This window comes from Sarcophilus harrisii, chromosome 5, assembly GCF_902635505.1.
Source record: "Sarcophilus harrisii chromosome 5, mSarHar1.11, whole genome shotgun sequence".
Taxonomy (NCBI): Eukaryota; Metazoa; Chordata; class Mammalia; order Dasyuromorphia; family Dasyuridae; genus Sarcophilus; species Sarcophilus harrisii.
The window spans coordinates 158,691,265-158,699,469 of record NC_045430.1 but is presented as its reverse complement, the minus strand read 5'-3'; the positions used below and the strand labels follow the sequence as shown (position 1 = coordinate 158,699,469).

General features: G+C 35.4%; 1 long non-coding RNA gene across 2 annotated transcripts in view; it reads right to left on the bottom strand.

Annotated features, from left to right (window-relative positions):
- Positions 1–311: 311 nt before the first annotated feature.
- Positions 312–8,205, bottom strand: part of LOC116419352 — a 212,827-nt gene continuing 204,933 nt past the window's right edge. For both annotated transcript variants that reach the window (XR_004229635.1, XR_004229636.1), the window contains one exon: positions 312–529. This is a non-coding gene — a long non-coding RNA (uncharacterized LOC116419352). The remainder of the gene's footprint in view (positions 530–8,205) is intronic.

The following is an 8,205-nucleotide window of genomic DNA, read 5'->3' as shown; positions in this document are numbered from 1 at the left end:
TATTGTTGCAAAGAGCCAAGTCCATCACAGTTGATCATCACTTAATTTTGTTGTTGCTGTATACAATGTTCTCTTATTTCTGCTCATTTCATTTAGCATCTGTTCATGTAAGTCTTTCCAGTTTTTTTTTTTTTCTGAAATCAGCTTGCTCATAATTTCTTATAGAATAATATCCCATTACATTCATATACCACAACTTATTCTGTCATTCCCTAACTGGTGGGCGTCCATTCAATTTCCAGTTGCTTGCCACCACAAAAAGAACTAATCCACCTCTTTTATATACATAATACAATTTTATTAAGCATCTACTATGTGCTGGTAATACAATTAATAAAAAGAAAGACAACCCCTGCCCTCAAAGACTTACAACTCTAAGGGTGGAGACAACCCAAAAAAGGAAGCGGGAAATCAGGGATGGGGAGCCAGCAGGGATTACTTAATACACAGTCATCTTGTTCTGTGGAGTTGAAACCAAGCAAAGAAGCATATCCAAAGTGGAGTAGGCTGAGAATCACTTTTCTGCCCTCTATAAAAGAAGAAATGAGAGAAATTTGGTATACTTTCCTTCAATCCTCTAATCACAATGTAGAGGAGACTGAGTGATATGATATTAATCAAGATTTGAGTTAGAAGCATTGTTGTAAGTTTAGAAGAGAAGAGTTTATGCTGAGAGAAACATTTCATGGAGATGAAACTAGGCAAAGCAGCAAATGCAATTATGCTACTACCCTTAATAAACAATGTGTTTCCATCACATCCTTCCCTAGCATAACTTTTCTTCTTCTATAGCTGAACTTTGCTATGCCCCTTACATAGTAATTGATAATTGAAATCCTATACCAAAGACAGATCACAAATTAACTCTTTCATCCCACCCCCAAGTTGGAAGTGAATATTCCTTCCTCTGAACTCTTTTCAAGCACTTTTTATATTATCACTTATATTATTTTTCTACATGTATTATCCCATTTCTAATACCTTATTAGCTGTATAAACATAAGCAAATCACTTAGTCTCTCTGAGTCTCAACATAAGTATCAGAAGGGTTATCTGGGTCAATAAGGGAATTTCTCACAGTGAGAAAATCATAGATCCTTGACCTATAAAACCTTTACTAGATTTTTGCTGCCTGAAAGGCAGAGACTGTGTCTTATAAAGCTTGATACAGTTCTTTATACATTAAACTTTGACAGATCTATGATCACATTGATTAAGGTTTTCCCTATAACTGTACAAGTTACAACCATTCATCTCTTCTCATGCTATCCCACTTTTTTCTATGTCCTCTTTCAATTCACACAGGGTAATCACCTAGTTTTGGGGGAATTTTCTTCTACATCTTTTGAGATTGCATGTATATCAATAAGGCACATGTACCTCTACCAGTTTTCCCTCACTCTTGCTTCATGACTTGCTCACTTCCTTTCCTATTCAGGCATATCTCAGATGATATATTATACATTGCTTCTCCTAAGAATATTGTTATAATACATGATGGCCTATCCATACCCATTTTCCCTTGCCCTTTGACTGACTCACAATTTTAATGATTTCAAGAAGGTCATATAGAATCACCATGAAAAGATTGGTTTTTTTTTTCAATAAACTTATGTATTAGGGAGGATCTACTGGTCATTAATTAAGTGCACTACACACTATCCCAAAGGCAATCTGACTCATTCTCTTCCTTTCATTCAGCTTTGGGATTGATGCATTGTCCATCTGCAGAGTATTTCCAAGTTATGTGTGCCATTGATTGGCATCCTAGGATTTGTAATTCAAAGTAAAAACATTTTCTTTCAACCTTGAGAACAGGTTTGGGACTATTGCAGTTCTGAAGTCAGAGGGGAACTTCAGTCACACCTAAGAGTTCTGGGAGTTGAACACACAGTCTTTGAGACATGGACTCAGAGGAAGAAGTAGGACTATCAGGATTGAGTAGAAATAGTCTTTAGGAGACAGAACTTCCACCAAGCTGAAATGGAAGAATATAAAGGGGCACCAGAAGAAAGAAGAATCTGAAAATTCACTTCTTTGACTTAAACATTTCTAGTATTCTGATTTTTGCCTGGAGCATAAAGAGCCCTTTATTGTTGTTATAATGATCATTTCAGTTATAAAGGGCTCTTCATTAACCCCACTTGGCAAAGATCCTAGTAGTTTGCCTTTTCCTTCTCCAGCTCATTTTAAAGATGAGTAACTGAGGCAAACAGGATTAAGTGACTTGCCTAAGGTCACACAGCTAATAAGTGACTGAAGCCAGATTTGAATGCAGGAAGATGAGTTTTCTTGATTTCAGGTCTGGCACTTTATCTAATGTACCACCTAGCTGCCTTCTACAAAAAGGGTTAACAAAAGATAAACAATAATTTAAGTTAGGTCAGACAGATAAACTTTTGTGTGAATGTTGGGAATTTTCCTAACTGGTCTCTCTGAGCTAGTGATGGTATTAATAGTTTTTCTTCTGATATATAAACTCTATTAAATAGAGAAAGGACCAAGTGGCCCTGAAGGCCATTATATTGCCCCTAGCTAAAAAGCAAGCTAATTGTCATAACAGAGTATGGTTGATTAAGTCTCCAGAGAGGAAGGGGAAGACAGAAGAGGGCAATGAATAGGGACAACATGACTCTAAAACATCATTCCAAATCATTCTCCAGGGAGGAGATAGGACAAAGATAGGCCTTTATCAGCATCAACAAGAGAGCAAAAAGGCTAGCCAGCTCTATCTCCCACACTACCATCTACCAGTATTATCTATATATTCCAACAGAACAGCTCTATGGTTGGTCTATGTAACTGTAGTCTAGGTAATGATCATTCCTTGTCTACTTGGGTTATTATTTTTTTTTTTTGGTCTAGATAATGAGTTTACTTTTTCAGTCTTCTTACTTACTACCTTATTTTACACACACACACACACACACCCCTAATTACCTTACATTTTAAATTTTCACTCCAGTAATCTTGCCCTCTTTGCTGTTTCTCATGCTAGATAGTAGCTCCTCACTAAGAATCTTCACTTGCTGTACCCCATACCTAGAATCCATTCTCTCATTTTCATCTCATAACTTCCCTTACTTCCCTTAAATCTCAGCTAAAGTTTCACTTTTGTAACAACTTCTTAAGATTAGTGTCTTTCTTCTGAGTCTACTCCCAATTTATCCTATATATATCTTGTTTGAACATAGTTTCTTGCATTCTTTCTCTCTCATTAAATTGTGATTTTCCTTGGGAGAAAGAATTATTTTATTTGAACACAATGCCTGGTACATAGGCACTTAATATAAAGCATGTGACTGACTGAATCTTTTATTACTGACTTATTTAAGAGGTTCTGCAGTGTCATAGGATTTGATGTAGTTATTACAATGTCATGTGCAAAGAAGAACATTCAACTTTCTCCTATTAGGACTCTTCCCTGGACATAACAGTTTGAAATGCCTTTGGGAAAATATGTCTCATTTCATGACTTTCTTGTTGAAGATGTCTCTCTCTCTCTTTTATCTTTCAAGGAATCACATAAAATTTTGACATATGGACGGGAGATACCTTGTTGGAAGACAATTGTAAAGGCAGTATTTGCTCTAATGAACCAAATGCTTTCTTGTAGTCAACAAACAATATGTGAAATCTTGTATACTGAGTACTTCCTAGTTACTTGTTATAGTAAAAAGATGGTCTGCTAGAGAATATGATTTGCAAAAACCTGCCTATCCATTTTTCCCTCAATAGTATTTTATTTTTCCAATTATATGTAAAAATAGTTTTCAACATTCATTTTTATAAGATTTTGAATTCCAAATTTTTTCTCCCTCCATTCCTTTTTCTTCCCTCCCCAAGACAGTAAATAATTTAATATAGGTTATATATGTACAATCAGTTTAAACATTATTTCCATTATTTGTTATGTTGTGAAAGAAAAATTAGAACAAAAGGGGAAAAAACAGAAGGAAAAAAATAACCAAAAAAATAATGAAAATAGTATATTTTGATCTACATTCAGTCTCCATAATTCTTTTTCTGGATGTTGTAATGGGCTGAGGCTTGAGTTGATGCACTGAGGTCTCAAGCACGTGAGGCTAAATAGTAATTGGATTGTACTCTATTAATATATATGCTTGGAGAAAGAATGGCCCCCGCCCACTCTCTGTGCAAGTCCTGATGTGTTGTATAGGAAATGACAATTTTGGTGGGTGGAGGCAGCGAGATAGGAAGAGAGGCAGAGGGAGATTGCTGGCTGGGTTCTGTTCTGGTGGCTGCTGGTCTCATGGCTTCTGGTTTGGCTAGCTTCTTGACTCAGCTGCACACATTGCTGTTGCCGATTCCCTTCTACCTCCGATCTTTCTTCTTCTCTACTGAGAATAAAAGATTGAAGAGTTTCCCCTAACCTGAATTCCTGACTCCGTCTGATTTTAAAATATGTGGTCATCACAGGATGTAGATGGCATTTTCCATCCCAAGCCTATTAGAATTGTCTTGGATCACTGTATTGTTGAGAACAGCCAAGTTCATCACAGTTGATCATCACATAATCTTACTATTACTATGAACATTGTTCTCCTGGTTCTGCTCACTTCATTCATCATCAGTTCATATAAATCTTTCCAAAGCCTGCCTATTCTATGCTCATGCATTTACAAGGGTTTTGATGTTTTGATGAGAAATTAGGTAAATGGATGAATAATTATAGATATTTTCTTGGTTGCATTTTTTGAGGCAATAATTAAGTCTGTGACTTTCCCTGTAGTGTTTGATGTTCTTTCCTATTTAAGATATTAAATTATTCAATGCTCTTATAATATTGTTGTTTCCAATATAGAACTCCTCTGTACAAATCTGGCTTAAACCAGCTGCTCTTCCCATCTTTTTTTTTTTTTTTTAAATATTCTCCTTTCTAGAGCAGGATATTAAGAACCTTGATGTTAGTATCCAAAGGTGGTAGTTTCTGTGCCATTGATAAAAGGCCATTGGTAGGGTAAGGGTGGGATGAAATTATGCTATAGAAATCTTTAGAGATTTTTTTTCAATAATTCTCACTTCTTGTTATTCCAGTTTCATTTTTAAATTCCCTCAGTATAATCAGATTTAGTTGAGTCTCTTATCAAAAGTTCTATGAACCTATCTTTTCTGCCCCTATTTCTCCCTGATTCATGAAGGGATACTGCTCATAAATCCCTACTATCATTCTACTGAGATTTTTACAATTACTTTTATTCTAAACTGATTCTCCCTTGGCTGCCATATCTTTCCACAAAGTAAGTTAAGCAATTTATAGGTTCTTCTAGCCTCTTCCTTGTGATGAACGATTTACATTGGTTAAACTGGGAAAGAATGATAAATGGTTTCATTGTCTGCTCTTTAATTAATCTTCCCTCCTCCCATTTTTTCCCTTATATCAATAGCTTTAAAAAAAAAAAAAAAAAGATCAGATTTACCTCAGTTGCTTAACTTTTATTTTATTGGTATTGATTTAGATCTCTCCTCCAACAAGTTGATGATGCCACTACACAGACAGTTCAAAAATTACTCTCATCATTAACTAGTTATAACCTCTCTGTTAAAATATAACCATTTTTGTACTGATTTTATTTGGAGTTCACCATATTCCTTGTTTCCCAACTCCCTTATTGAGAAAAATAATGATGATAGTCATGAGTATCAGGATAGGCAATTAAGTTATATAATGCAGACTTCTTAAACTTTTTCTATTCATGACTATTTTTGCTCAAGAAATTTTTATGCAACCTTGGATATATAGGTGTATTTTTGTTATACAAATCTAACATTTACTAATAATAAATCATAAAGAAATTTTTTTTAATTTTGGCACACAAATAATTTTACCATATATTGGATGACAGCAAATTGGCATACTAATGAGATGGGTGTGCTTATTTATTTTTACATAAAGAATTAGATCTTGATGGAATATTTGATATCTTTTCCTATTGCCAAAATTTTCACAACCCTCTCATTTAGTTGTGATCCCATGTGTTGTTACAACCCACAGTTTAAGAAATTTTGATATAATAGATGCTTGGCTGGACTTAAGAGTTAGGAAAACCTGAATTCAAATTCTACCTTAGATACTTAGTAGGTGTTTTGTCCATCAACAAATTACTTAACCTTTCTCATCCTCAATTCCTTTCTTTTGTAAAATAAGGATGATAACAGAATTTAACTTATATAGTTGCTATGAGCATCAAATAAGATAACATATTTTCCAAAATTTTTTTCACCATCCTCCTTTCTGTCTATTTTTTCATTGGAGTCACTAAATACTGCATTGGAGTCACTAAACATTTGCATTGGAGACACTAAGCCTTCTGTATTCCCCCTCATCCTATATTAACTGTAAGTATCTATGTGGTAAACATTATGCAAACGTTTATCCCAAGTTTTGCAATACAAGATGACCAAGAATCCCATGAAATGCTATTTCTTATTGCTTTTGAATACACAATAAAAACCAATTCTTTAATTTGCTCTCCAAAGAGAACCTGTGAATGAAGAAAGAAAAGAGCATTCTAATTTTATTTAAAGTGATAATATACTGTTATATTTTTCTACATTGTCAGTAGACATTTCACCTACAGAAAGATTTCACCTACAAAATAATGACTGTTAGATAAACTTTTGTATTTGTATAAAAATTGTGATAACCTTAGTACCTTGTGCTTCCTCACCCTGTCCCCCTTCTCCCACTCTGTTTCTCTCACTAAGGAAGTATAGTAATAGTACAGGACGGGGGTCCATTTTGTATTTCATGGCTTGCCATAGGCAAAGAATATAAAGTCTGAAGTCTAATTTGCTTTTTATAAGCATCTCTGTATTTAGGTGGGCAGGTCCTTGAAAAGCAAATATAGTCAGTTGCTGAGACCATATTAAAAGTCTTTCTAGCATGTAGTATAGGGTGAATGAGGTGTTCAAGGACCACTATCTCTGAGGTGAAGGTCTGCAAAGCCCTTTTCAGGCTGCTCCTCCAACCCTCGAGTCTACCTAGTATCCAAGTCTCACCTATGGCTCCAAAAAAGCTAAAGCATGTGCAGCAGCGCACCCCATTACACCATCTCACTAGATGGGCTAAACCAAGTGGAGGGTAACTGGGGAGACTCAGACCCATCAGTGACTTAGAGAGGTGTGAGAACAATTTGTTCCAACAGTCAGGAAGATGAGGGAAACAGATGCTTTGGAGTACTCAGAGGCCAGTCAGGCACTGAAAATGCCAAGGTCATCCACTGCATCCTGGGTCACTGCCAGTCATCTTGCCTTTTGTCTTGCCACTGGACTTCAATGGAAAACAGCAAGGCTGACTGTGCAATTCTGCCTCACTTAAATCCAATTCATGTGCAAATCAAGACATCACCCCACGATGTCACTGATTTTCTTTGAAAACAAAGAACAAACAGCAACGTATTGTTGCCAAAACCTGCCAAAAGTTGTGTTCCACTATCCTGACCTTCAAGATCCCGGAGGCATTTCTCTAAGAGTAAGGCTCTGCAAAATAAATTTTGGTTGAATGAAGTCCATGGGGCCTATTTTGAAGTAATTAGGATGCTTTCACTTAGGATTCTTCAAGAATATGTATCATTCTTCTTCAAAGGATAAAATTAATGATCTGAGCTAAACAATGCAGGTAATATAGATATCTGAAGTTGCTTTTCCCACAATAGAAAAGTTTTACCTACTTGGTCCCCTATGTCCCTGTGTGATGAACAAGGTGAATTTTTGATGTACTGATATCTATTTATAATCAAGAAAGCTGGATTTAGAGTCAGAAAACCTGAATTCAGATCCCATTTCTGCCTATTACTACCTAAGTGATATGGAGAAAGTCAGAATACTTTATTAGGTCTCAGTTTCCGAAAATGTAAAACAAGAGTGTCAAGCTACATAATCTCTAAATTCTAAAAATCTATAATGCTGAGATTTACTATTGTTATTGTCAGGAGTAATAATGAGTTAGTTTAATAAACTCTATTTTATGCTTACCAACATAATGGCCACCCTCAATTGAAAGAAACTACTCATAATGCAGCCTACTTGCCTTATGACAGAGAAGTGATGGACTCAAAGTACAGAATGAGACATACATATTTTTAAATGTGGCCATTGTGGGAATTTGTTTTGCTTGATTGTTCATATTAGTTACAAGGGTTTGATTTTTTTCTCATTTTCTTTCCCAAGATAGGAGAGAAG